Source organism: Benincasa hispida, chromosome 11 (genome assembly GCF_009727055.1).
Source record: "Benincasa hispida cultivar B227 chromosome 11, ASM972705v1, whole genome shotgun sequence".
In the NCBI taxonomy this organism is placed as follows: domain Eukaryota; kingdom Viridiplantae; phylum Streptophyta; class Magnoliopsida; order Cucurbitales; family Cucurbitaceae; genus Benincasa; species Benincasa hispida.
This window is the reverse complement of record NC_052359.1, coordinates 16,111,178-16,125,646: the sequence shown is the minus strand read 5'-3', so window position 1 is coordinate 16,125,646 and position 14,469 is coordinate 16,111,178.

Below are 14,469 nucleotides of genomic sequence, written 5' to 3'. Positions count from 1 at the left end.
GTTAGCTCAGGATTAAGATCGAGTTACCTTAGGTCATCAATTGAAATAGTCAGTTTTAAAAGTAAACGATTGTTATAATGAAAAGTGACTATTTCATGGTCAGGTCTTATGCAAACGTCTTTTGCATAGGATGCCCCTACTCACATGTCTCCATATGAACGATTTGGGATCACATCATTTGTATCAATATACAAAGTGCATCACATCCATAGTGTCCCCAAGATAAGGTACCCAACCTCATCCATATATTTATAGACCTTTTTGGCTATATAATAAAACTTGATCCTCTTTTATGTCTTTATATAAAGTTTAAGTATTCATGTTATAGTCATGGGTTCGTTTATTGGATTTTATAAAAGAACGCAATTTAATAACATATTTATTGATAAATACCTCAACAACAACTTTATTGTGAATAGAATATGTTTAATGTTTATAAATTGTGAGTTTTAGGACATACCCAACAGAAGGTTCTCTCCCATAAAATATGTCCCCAATTTAAGTTGTTGAAGTATTCAATGTCCTCCACGTCATCCAACAACGATTTATCAATGCTACTTTTGGTCTTGTCTTGTCTTTTTCTACAAACTCCATAATAATACATAACACTAATTTTCACTACATCCAAGTCATTTTCGAACTCTAACGCCTTATAAAATTCTTCAAACTTGGTGAGATACACTTCCATCGCCATTAGATTATTGAAATACTTCAATCTAGTGATTCCATCACTTCAACACTATGAACCAGTTTAGTAGGTGATTGCCACAATCCCGTCAACAATAGGAAATTCTCCTTCGAAAATTCAACAATCTTCCTATCCAAGTCAAAGCTCATAGAGTCAAGCCTACTATTTTCCACCTCCCTCAATAAAATATAGTGGACTAGCGAGCTATTGAAGACTATGTCCATATCCACGAATTTTCCATATACAGTCCTCCAAAACAAATTAAGTTGCCTCTCTGTAAGTTTCTCTTTGATTATCTTATTTGCGATCTCAATATGAGATGATAGGCTTGTAGCTTGTCCAGGAAAACGATCCTCTATAGAATCTTTACATTAGCCATTTATGACTGTAGGTAAAATAAAATAATGGAAATAGATTAAAAAAAAAAGCAAAAAAACACGTTATATTGAATTCTATAAAACTCTTTTTTCAAACTCCTGCTTCTTCCTCTCGTTGTCTCCTTTATTCCTCTTGTTCTTCCTCTCCCTTCTTCCTCTATTTTCCCTCTCCCCTCTTCCTTTTCTTTTTTCCTCTTGTTTTCCCTCTCCCTTCTTCCTCTTCGTATTTCCTTTCATTTTTTCTTAAACTCTAAACCTACAAATGATTAGATTTTTTATATATAATAAAAGTGAAAACCTAAACCAAATTTGTATCGATGTTACCTTAACTTTCGATGGTATTGTTGGCATTCAACGATACAGGTTTAATGGACCGAATTAGATGCATGCAAGTCACCGAATGGAGAAGACACAAGAGAGAGAAATATAGAAATTAGAAGAAGAGGAAAGAAGATGAAGCGAGAGGAATAAGGGAGTTGGGCTGAAAATTAAAATTTAAAATGGTTGATTTCTATCTGATGAAGACCAAGAGAAAAAAACGAGAGGAACGTGTCCAAAGTGAGAGGAATGCACGAGAATCTGGGTCGCGTGCGTGCTAGCAAGCATTTTGTGGTCTAAATGAAGATGAGAAGACAACACGAGGGGAAAGTACGAGAGGAACGAGTCCAAAACGAGAGAAATGTGTGAGAATTGGGGTTGCGTGTGTGCTAGCGAGCGTTTTAACAAGAGAAAAGCACGAGAAGAATGAGTCAAAATTGAGAGGGATGTGTGAGAATTTGGGTTGTGTGCATGATAGCGAGTGTTTTAGGGTCTACACGAACATTTCACATGCGACCGACGTCATTAGAAGGCAAGTTTTTTAGTATTTTTTTAAAGGTGGGCCAAATGTCAAGTGGGCCTCAAAGTTTGACTCATCCGTACAAAATTCTCTTAATCTTTATCGAACTTGGTTATATAATTAAAAATAATTTTCATGTAAAAAACTATAACATTTGTATATGTTTCCAAAATTTAGAGAGTGAAAATGTTAAATAAATAAAAAGTTTGTAAGAAAATCACCAATATACTAGCAATAAAGACTAAATTTAATAGAGGAAAAGGATTGAATAGAGGAACTCCGAATATTTGACAATCTTTGATATGTCGATATCGACGGTGACTCATTATTTCAATGAATCATTTCTTCGGACATATATTGAAGTAAGGATTGTACCCTATCGAAGTAAGGAACCATGACATGTATGTTTGGAATAGATTCCATTTTGAAAGAGTTGAAAAGGCACTATCTCGTTAAAAGGTTCTATACATTCGTCCTTTCTCAAGACATATCTTTTCTTTAAAAAAAAAATTAAATATTTAAAAATTCATAGACTAAAATGGATCCAATCTCGAAATATAGAGACAAAAATGAGATTTTAACTTAAATTCTTTTGTCTATTTAAATTCTTTTGTCTATTGTCATGATCATCTTTTTTTTTCTGGATTGGAAATTGAAAGTTAAATGTATTTGATCATTCTTTCGCTTTTTCATTTGTGGAAAAAAATAATATTCAATTTTGTAATGGAGGGTAAAATTGTTTATTATACATGTCATACAGCAAAAGAACGTGCATTTACAAATATAGTAAACATGTTTAAAGTATTAGTAAATATAACAAAATGCAAAAAAGAAAAATTATAGGTATAATAAAATTTAGATTCAACTCTCAAAGTCTATCATTAATAGACATATTGCTAGTAGATGTCTATCAAGATAAAGTTTATCACCAATAGGAGTCTATCACTCTATCACTGATAGATTTTGAATACACTTAATTATTATCCACAAAAGTGCTACACATTGCAATTACCAAAAAATATTTGCAAATATAGAAATTTTTTAAATTATTGGGTCTATCAAATTGATATACCATTTATATAATCAATAAGTGATAGATTACCATCGATAAACCATTTCTACATTTATCACTTATCAACCACTTTTGTATCTATTACTAATGAATGATATATATATATTGGATTGTTAATATGTCAATTACTTATATTTTTTTTTATTGATAGCTTATTTTTATATTTATCGACAACCATTTTTACATGTTTAGCGTACTATATATATATATATATTTTTGTCTATCACTAGTGGAACATTTTCATATTTAACATTAAGAGACATTTATGGTTTCTCAATGATTAACACGTATTGATCTATCATTGATACATATAAATCGCTTATATACAATAAAAACCAATTGACATAATGACTCTAATTAATAAGTTGAACTATATTTAAATTAATGATATAATTTGAAAATGACTCTAATACCAAATGACATAAGGACTCTAATTAATTGGAAAAAGGAACTATATGGGCATGTGAACCATTAATTCACAAATACTAAATCCCATAAATCAATTTGAATTCAACCCTAAGAATTAGGTTGAAATAGAAATTGTCTTCATATCAAATATCTTGAGATAAGAACATGTTATTTGGTTTACATGTCAAATATTTCATAATAAGATATGAAGATCAATCCTATATGAATAATATTCCTAACATGCAATTCAAAATATAAATTTTCAAAATTCAAGAAATTATGTAGCCTAAAGAGGAAATAAAAAGTATAAGTGTTAACACTCCATTCGTAATCTATTTATACGTACTCCTAACAAGTTTTTAGATAGCATCCCAACAAAACCTTGAGAAGTCGTTTGTCTTTTAGAAATCCAAGTAGTCATAATCCCCATAAACTTAGAATTGTCGATGCTCGAAAACATAGATGTCTAGCATGTTTATGTCATCGCATTGGTTTTACATGAAAATTTGTAAGAATATTTAAGAAATATTTAAATAGCCATGTTTGGTTTAAGGGATTTCTATATAAGACTATCTTAAAACAATGTATTATTTCAAAACTATCGTTATCTATATTCAATTAATTTATATATTAATTTACTATAAATTAAATTTATATACCATCTTGATACCTTTAATAATTTATTATTCTATTTTTTCAATTGACTTTATAACATTCTTGTGTCAATAGTATAATTCAATTCGTTACTAAAGTAAACTATATACATTATTTTGAAAAGAAGATATTTATATAATTCAAAATAAATTAAACTATATATTATAGTACAATTTAAATAAAGACTATTTTAGAAAAAGGAAAATTTGTATTAGGTAGAAAAAGACTTGCAAATATAGCACATTTTTTTAAAATTTATGAATATAAAGAACCAATTTTCAAAGTAATACACACATATGTAACAACTTTATACATAAGATTTTATGAGTTAGGAATGAACAAAGAGAAAAAGAATGTGGAGAGATGACGTGGGATAGAGAAAGTGAAAGAAAGCAAATGATTAAGAAAGAAGAATTTTGTATTTTTGGCAGAAAAAGAAAAAGAAAACAATATATATTTATATGAAAAATATGGAGAAAAGTCATTTTCCAGGCTCTGACTCTTATGGTGGGTATGAGAGAGAAGAGAGTGGGTCCCACGCGTCGTCGCACGCCTGCACGCCGTGTGGACCCTACTCGTTGACCTTATTTATTTATTTATTTTATATTGGAAAATTAAATTTTTTTTTTTTAAAAAAAAGGTAAAAATGATAGATATGTTTGACTCAATGGAGTCTTCAATGGGTCTCTTCTCTTTCTCCTAATAACACTCTTCTTCTATACCGCCACCCTACGAATTTAAAAGTCAAATCTATTTATTTCTCTTTTTAAATTATATTGCCCACTATCATATTTATATATATTGTATATACATATAAATATTGGAATTACACCCTCCGTTCATTTCTATACTTTTTTGTTTTTTTAGGAAAAATATTATTTTGTTGTACCAATTTAAAACCAAACCTTTTACAAATATATTAATTATACTTCATATTATCATACAAAATTTATAATTTTTATCAATTAAATCTCAAAACTTTCACCAGTGAATCAATTTAAACTCTTAGTTAAGATTTTCATTAAAAAAAATATACATACATTAAGTATAATCGTCTATTTTATTAATTCGACATTTGAACAAGTCCACACATATGTAAGGATAAAATGCATTGATGATTTTCAAACGTAATCTTAATAAATTTTCTGAATTGATTCACTCATAACAATTTAAAAGTTTAATCGAAATAACTATATGTTTCACATGATATTTTTTTAACTAAGTCTGAAAGATGGTATGAATTAATACTGTAACAACCCGACCTTTCGAGTACTCTGGCAAAGGCAGTTACAACTAAATATACATTTAAAATCCAGATATTTTGTTAAAAAAATTTATGTAAACAATAAGGATAGTTTTTCTAAAATAAACTTGAAAACAAATAAATAATAAATAAATAAAACTTTTATACGGGATCCTCTAAAAATAATATTCATAAAGAAAACATTCAAAACATTAAAATTTGTTGTCACACATTAAATTCTAGTTTTAAAACATTCAAATGACAAAAACATACACTGAGTGGAAGCAATTTCTCTTGTCCTCATATGGCTCTGTCACGAGTCCCGTCTGTCACTCGCCAACCTGTTTCTGTCATTCCCTGAAAAACATAAACGAATAAAGGATGAGTATAAAAATACCCAGTAAGTGACCCGCTATTGGGCCCTCTAGGTTACCTGGTAGCTAGTTAGTTTATCTAGGCATCCGTGTACACTCATCATATCAGTCGTAATGATCCCGAAAGAGCACGCATCAGTCATAGTGTGTAACCCGAAGGTCCACTAATCAGTCATAGACATAAACCCGAAGGAACATGAATCAGTCATAGACATTAACCCGAAAGAACATGTATCAGTCATAATGTGTAACCCGAAGGTCCACAAATCAATCTTAGACATGAACACAAAGGAACATGAATCACTCGTAGTATTTAACCCGAAGGTCCACAAATCAGTCATACCCGAAGGAACATGAATCAGTAATAGACATGAACCAGAAGGAACATGAATCGGTCATAGTGTGTAACCCAAAGGCCCATAAATCAGCCATAGACATGATCCCGAAGGAACATGAATCAGTCATAGAAATGAACCCGAAGGAACATGAATCAGTCATAGTGTGTAACCCGAAGGTCCACAAATCAATCATAAACATGAACCAGAAAGAACATGAATCAGTCATAGTGTATGCACCTGCCCAGATAAAAAAAAAACTAATAGAAACCCTATAACTTAACATGCATTAGTTTTCATATAACTCCTATGTTACATTTTACAGTCATTTAGCTTAGGGGTAAAATTTCATGTATTTCTCCAGTCAATGATACAATCATCATAAACAAAACAGTCCAATCCAATCAATTAAGTCATGTACTTCAATCAGTCATAAATTATCAGTCCCAACAGTTTAGAATAGATGGTTAAATTCGTCTTAGCAGTCTCAAGAGATAATCCATGTAATTTTAAGTAACTAGTCCATGTATTCTTAAGTAAACAATTCAAGTAATCTTAAATAAGCAGTCCAAGTGGTAGGGACGACTGGTTCGAAGGCGAACCAGTAGAAGGACACTTACCTTAAGTTTTAGTCAATACAAGCTCAAACAATCTTAACTTTTATTTGCCCAAAAGATCACGAGCCAAACCCTAAGTGATAAACCAAAAATTAGGATTTCCAAAATAAGGCCAAAATTATCAATCAACCAATTTACATATCAATTTCAATATCAAAACAATATGGGTGAGCCAAAACTTAAACCAAAATTTGATGGGTATTCAAGATCTTCCAAGAAAACCCATAAAACACCAAATAACTTACCCAAGATATCAATTCCAGTGACAATGGCATCAGCGGCGATGGCAACCATAGATAGATAACGGGTGTTACTGTCGGACAACATAAATTATTTAGGCTAGCGGTTGGTAGTGAGGGTCTTGCATGAGGAGGGTTTGCAAGAGTGAGAGAGAAGGGAAATTTCCAGTTTAACAGATTTTATTCAGCAGCGATTACGAACAAACAACGATCCAACCGTTCAAAATAAAAATCTATATGTCCCGAACAGATTGACTAAAGGTGAGCACGATCTAACAGTTCAAACTCTGTCAATAGACAATTTTGTGGAAGCTATCATTGAAAAACCGAATTGCTTTCTCCCCAATTTTCGGCCTTTTTTCACTCTCCTTTAACTTCGAAAAATCTCAATTCTTTCATTTTTTTTCAAATTTGAAAAATATAAATAAAATGTTTTATCATAATATCTCCAAAATCTTCAAAGATTCTACTAAATTAATAAATCAATTAACTTATCAAATTACCTTAATTTAGGCTTCAAAAACCAAAATTAAATTGCATAAAATCCATCAATTTGATATAAATTAAATCCTTTTAAATATTTAAATCAATTCAAAGCCATATAAAATTAATTATCTCCTAAATTGTTTCAAGTTGACTCCAAAATCCAAAATCAAGCAAAATTCAATATTTTCAAGATAATTAGTTCGAATATCCAATCAATTAAATTCAATTTAACTTATAAAAGCTTTTCAATTATTTCAATTTCTAAAAATGAAAGGGAAATTAAAACTCAATAATTTTAGATAACTAACTTAAATTTTTCTAAAATTCAGGATCTTACAAATACATTCACGAAAGTTGATGATTTAAATTAATACAATAATTAGTTCAAAATCTAAATTGATACAATCTCAAAATTTAAAGATGTAAATTGATATTTTTCATAATTCTTAACTATGATTTAGTTTCCATGGTTTTAAAGATTGCATTACTTTACCTAAAATTTAAGGATATTTCTAATACATAGTAGAATAAGAGAAAAAATTTAAAAATATATTACATCTTTCAAATATTTGTAAATATGGATGAGTTGACTAGTCAATCTTTGACTTTTTTTTTAATTTTCAATTTCGCCCTCCCTTGTTTTATCTTGTTTTATATTTTTTAGTCTTTTTATTTTCTTTATTTTCTTCGATTTTTGCTTCTTCCCTCCATTTTGTCATCTTTTCATTTTCTTTTCTTTCTCATTTTTTGCTTCTTCCCTTTCTTTTCTTTTTTTTTTTTTATTTTATTCTTTCCTTTATCTGATCTTTGCTTCTTTCCTTTGTTTTTTATTTTCTTTCATTTCCTTCATTTCCCTTTTTCTTTTCTTTTCTTTTCTTTCATTTCCTTCTTTTTTCCCTTTTTTTTTTAATTTTCTTTTCTTTCTTTCATTTTTGCTTGTTACTTTTTTTATTTTTATTTTTATTTTTTTCTTCCGTTCTTGTTTATTCCTTTTTTATTATTATTATTTTCTTTTCTTTCTCTTTTCTTTTTTTCCTTTTCTTTTTTATTATTTTATTTTCTTTTCTTTCTCCGATTTTTTGCTTCTTCCTTATTTTTTTTAGTTTTTCTTTCATTTCTCTGGTTTTGCTTCATTTTTTTCTTTTTCTTCTTCCCATTTTTTTTCACAAGGATTACGAGGCTTAGTTTCGTATCCAATATTTGAAAGTACTCAATTTATAAGTGACTTAACACCAACAAGTCAATCATCAAGTTTAATTATTATAACAAATAATAAATATAATAGAAAATAAAAGTCTATCAGTGATAGCCACTAATACTTTCTATCATTGATAGCTTAATCTTTGATTATATCTTTATAATTAATAGTCACTTATAGAAATCTGCCATTGATAACCAGCTAAGTGAATTTAATTAATAAAGTTGAATCTCGAACTAAAATGTAAGTGGAATGCCTATAAGTTATCACTAGTAGCATGTTCATCTGTGATAAAAGATATCATCGAAAAGAAAAGGGACTTATAAATGTTAAGGAAGGACAAGAAAGAGGCAAAAAGGTGTTCAGTGGCTATGATTGATAGAAGCTACTACTGATAGCATGTTACCAGTAATAGAAGTTAATACTAATAGTATGTCATCGATGATAGAAGTTACCTGATAGCACGTTATCGGTGATAGAGAATTATCACTGATAGCATGGTATCAGTAAGATCATTGATAGCATCTTATCAGTGATGTTATCAGTGAAAGAAGCTATCATTGATAACCACGATATGAGTGATGTTAGTGATAATGGTGATAGAACTTATGTGATATCTATATATCGAGTTTCTTTCAAAGGTGATAACTAGTTATAAGAATCTATCGTTGATAGCCTTAAGTGTTAATATTTCAAGGTTGGTTCTAATTGATGAAAGTCTATCGATGATAGCGGCTGATAGCTGTCATCAGTGATAGCCATGATAAATGATTATTAGTGATAGCCATGATAAATGATTATTAGTGATAGCTACTGTGGTAATCAAAGTTGTTGGTTTTCTTTCAAAGTTAATCACTATTTATAAATCTATCATTGGTAGCCACTGATAGCCTTAAGTATTAATATTTCAATGTTGATTCCAATTGACGAAAGTGAATCAATGATAGCTATTGATAATTGATAGAAAATTAAAAGCTAATATTTCTAGATTGTATTAATTTTTCTCAAATTAAAAGTTATCGCTGATAGCAGCTATCATCGATAGCAATTGATAGAAGCTATCAGTGATAGCTTTTAAAACCGGGAAGAAGCGAGCAAAATGGTGGCTAGACATAAGTTTTTTTAGTCTTTTACCATTTTTTTTTATCTATATATGCAATTATTTTATCCTTGTACTGTATATTCTATTATTTTGAGCTTGAATTCTATTTATGCAACTAGCCCAAAATTTAATTTGATAAATTATTTATGGATGTAGCAAAAGAAACCTCATCGTATAAATTCTTAATTTCAGTTTCATATTTCTTAGGTTGTTAATTTTACGGTCAATTTAGTGTTTTTAACGAGCACATTCATTTATTGTCGAGAAAAAGAAAACAAGACAAAAACAAAATGAGCATATATCCATTTTGTTGTAACGTTAATTTCATATCACATCAGTAAGATGGGTTTATGATCTTCAATAAGCCTAAGAAGGTTGAAGGTTTGCTCCTCTTCTCCAAATATTGAGGTGAGAATTTAGTGAGTACAATTTAACTTCTCTTTTATTTTAAATATTAATTTATTTTTAATTTAATCTAAAACTAAATTGGGAAGGAGTTAAAATTGTTATCATAAATACTTTATATATATATTGAATAATAAACCCTAGGATTATTTATGCCAAATTATCAAGAATAACATACTAGATTCCATTGCAAAATTGATGATAGCTTCAAGATGATGATGGATGACTATGGTCTTCCTCTACCAAAACTCCGAATGTCCTTAGCGGGATCTCTCTAGATGGGATTCAAGAAAAACTGAGTGCGTTTTGGTATCTTGGGGACCATAGGCCTAAGATCTCTTTATATACTAGTTCAATTAGGGTTCCCATTAAACCCTAATTAACTAGGAATGAGATTCTACCCATTAAGTCTATACTCAATTAAGAATCTAGGGTCTTAATTAATTAGATCAAATAATAGACCCAATCTAATAAAATAATCCAATGTGAGAAATTATTAATCCACAATCCATACTTTAATTAGACATATTATTATTTAAATAGGTCTAACAAACTCCCTGGGCTATGTCTGTGTACCTGATATAATTAAATCACATAAATCTTAAGTGCACATAAACATATTATTTCAATAATAGAATTCTCCTTTAGTTCAATCTGGTCCATCTCCTGTATTAGCACGGAATCAAGGCAACTTTTGTCACTACCCTTGTAACTAAACCTTTCTTGATCACCAATTCCAATACATTCAATGACATAGATCAAGTATGGATGGATTGCGTGGAAACTACATGCAAAATAATCTAGCTCATGCATATTTCCAACTGGTCCAAATTCCTTAGTGAGATCATTCTTAAGACTTTATGCTAAACTGCATTTGCAAAACCGCATGCATGATAAACAAGTTCAGATAATAAAACATAAACCATCAACTTTATTTTATATAGAAAATAAAAAAATTAAGGTCAAAGAACATCCTTAATAACAAACTCCCACTAAACCATAGAATCACAATAGTGACTGACAACTATGTGAGCAACATGCTCATGAAAAACTTTAGATGGTAAACTTTTTTGTCAATGGATCTACCACCATAGAGTTTGTTCTTATATGTTCGATCGAAATTTGATCATTATGAACTCTTTCTTTAACAACCAGAAACTTTATGTTTGCATGCTTTGACTTTGTATTGCTTCTGTTGTTGTTGGAATACATTACTGTCGACTTATTGTCACAAAATTATTTTAGTGGTCTTTCTATGCCAACCACTATCCGCAGCCTAGTGACAAAATTTCGCAACCATATTCCATGATTGAATGCCTCATAATATGCTATAAACTTTGCAACCACTGGTATGAGAAGCCATAAGTGTTTGTTAACACTTTTCCATGATATAGCTCTTCTAGCCAACATGTAGATATAGCCTGAAGTGGATTGCAAAGTGTCTTGGCATCCTGCATAATCAAAATCATAATACCCAATGATTTCCAAAACTTCTTATCTCCGATAAATGAGCATATAATCTTTTGTTCTCTGTAAATACCTCAAAATCTGTTTGGCTACTTTCCAATGATCCCTCCTTAAGTTGCTCAAATATCTGCCTAACACTCCAACTGTGAACGTAATATCTGGTCATGTACATACTGGAGCATACATTAGACTTCTAATGGCCGATGCATAGAGAACCTTCCGACCTAAATTAAATTTATCACCTTTAGCGATCGGGGTATCTCCTGGTGCGCAATCTTTCATGCCAAATTTACTCAAAATCTTTTCAATTCTTTTGTAACAATCTCAAAATTCCGTGAACGATCACGTAGTATTTCAATTCCTAATACAAAAGAAGCATCACCAATATCCTTCATCTTAAAATTCTTTTTGAGAAATCTCTTAGTGTCATGCAATAAACCTACATCATTACTAGCTATGAGTATGTCATCGACATATAACACCAGAAAGATTGATTTACTCCCATTGAACATGTGATATACACAATCTTCCACTATATTCATCTCAAAACCAAAGGAGGTTATCACTTCATGGAATTTGTGATACCATTGACAAAAGGCTTGCTTGAGACCCTAGATGAATTTCTTCAATTTGCACACCATAGGCTTTGAATTACCAGACACAAGGTTTTCTGGTTGCACCATATAAATCGTCTCATCAATGTTCCCATTGAGAAAAACAGTTTTTATATCCTTGATGCAACTCTAAATCAAAGTGAGCTACCAGTGCTATAATTACCCTAAAAGAGTCTTTCGATGAAACCGGAGAGAAAACCTCTTTGTAATCAATGTCTTCCTTTTGAGTAAAACCCTTTGCAACAAGACGAGCCTTATATTTTTCGATATTTCCATGTGAATCCCTTTTGGTTTTAAATATCCATTTATAACCTATGGGATTCACTCTTGATGGCAGTTCGACAAGTTCCCAACGTCATTGTCTTTTATGGATTTTATTTCCTCTTCCATAGCACTTATCCACTTTTGAGAGTTAGAACTTTGTAAAGCTTGTTGGAAATTTATTGGATCATCTTCCATTACGGCCACATCATCCTGATGCTCTTGAAGAAACACAATATAATCATCTGAAATTGCACTTCTTCTCTCTCTAGTAGATCTTTTTAATGGCACTTCTTGAGGTTATTGAGTTTGAACTTCAGGTTCAACAACGGGGACTTCGATGTTGTCTTGTTCAATAATTGGTTCAATAATGAAGTCAGGAATTGGAGCCTGAACTCATTTATAACCACATGAGGAAAAGAAACTAATTCCTCTTCAAAGACAACTTTCCTTTTGTTATCTTTCCCCCTCCCAAACTCAACATCCTTAAAAAATCTAGCATTTTCTGTCTCAAACAATGATCTAGAAATGGGATCATAAAATTTGAAACCTTGAGAGTGCTCAGAATACCCAACAAAATAGCAGCTAATAGTTATTGAGTCCAATTTTCTTTCATTAGGCCTATAAGACCTAGCATCAGCTGGACAACCCCAGATGTGAAGATACCTAATACTAAGCTTCTTTCCTATCGACAGCTCATGAGGGGTTTTAGCTACTACTTTACTAGGTACCCTACTAAGGATATATGCTGCAGTTTTTAATACCTCACCCAGAAGGATTCTAGTATAGAAGAATGACTAATCATACTTCTTACCATATCCTTAAGTGTTCTATTTTGCCTTTCCGCTACATCGTTCATGTTGGGTTTCCCCGACATAGTGTACTGCGGGACGCTTCCACATTCCTCTAGGTATTTGGCAAAGAACCTTGGACGTTGTTCACCCGATCCATCATATCTGCCGTAATATTCACCACCAGGATCAGATTTGACAGCCCTAATTTTCTTTCCAAGTTGAAGTTCAACTTCAACTTTGAAAGACTTAAAAACGTCTAAAGATTGAGACTTCTCATGAATTAAATATAGGTACCTATATCTTGAATAATCGTCTATGAACATAATAAAATATTGTTGTCCATTCCAATAGGTCGTAGGAATGGCCCACAAATGTCTTTATGTATTAGTTCTAAGACGTCTAAGCATCTATTGACATCTAATTTTCTTATGTTTTTTTGTTTTTCCTTAATACATTACACACAAACGTTGAAGTTACTTAAATCAAGGGAATCAAGAACTCCATCTGACTCTCCGAATTCTCTGTTTAGAGATGTGACCTAAACACTTGTGTCATAACATAGTGGAATTCTCATTTAATTTACACTTTGTACCACATGAATTAGATAGCACGATCTTGTTAAATAATGTAAAATAATTAAGCATATATAGACTATCAATCAAAGAATTGGTACCAATAAGCTTAGAATCTTGAAAAAGACTAACTTTATTATTTCCAAAAGAACAAGAAAAACCAAATTTGTCCAAACTGGAAATAGAAACTAAATTCCGTCTAGATGACGGTACAACAGAAGTCTCATTCATATCCAAATAACAACCAATTTTTAAAAGTAATCTAAAATTCCCAATAGCTTCAATTGGAACTGCTTTGCCATAGCTCACATAGATGAATTTTTTAGCATCACTTGGCGGTCGGCTCCACAGGCAACCTTGCGTTGATATATTTATGTGAGTAGTAGTACCAGAATTTACCCACCAAGTATCTGTAGGTACAGAAGCTAACTTAACTTCATAACAAACCAAAGTAGGAAGTTTACCCTTCTTTACACGCCACTTGGCGACTCGGGACAATATTTTTTGAAGTGACCTTTCATTTTGCAGAAAAAATAAGGATTTTCAGTAGCTTGTTTCTTATTTTTATTCTGTTGAGATGTCCCTTCTACAGCATCCACAAATTTCATTTTCTTTTATCACGAAAGTCTATTGTCAAATGAGCACTTTCTGTCCTTTCTCTCTTAATCCTATCTTTTTCTTGCACACATTGTGAAATAAGCTCATTAATACTCCATGTATCCTTC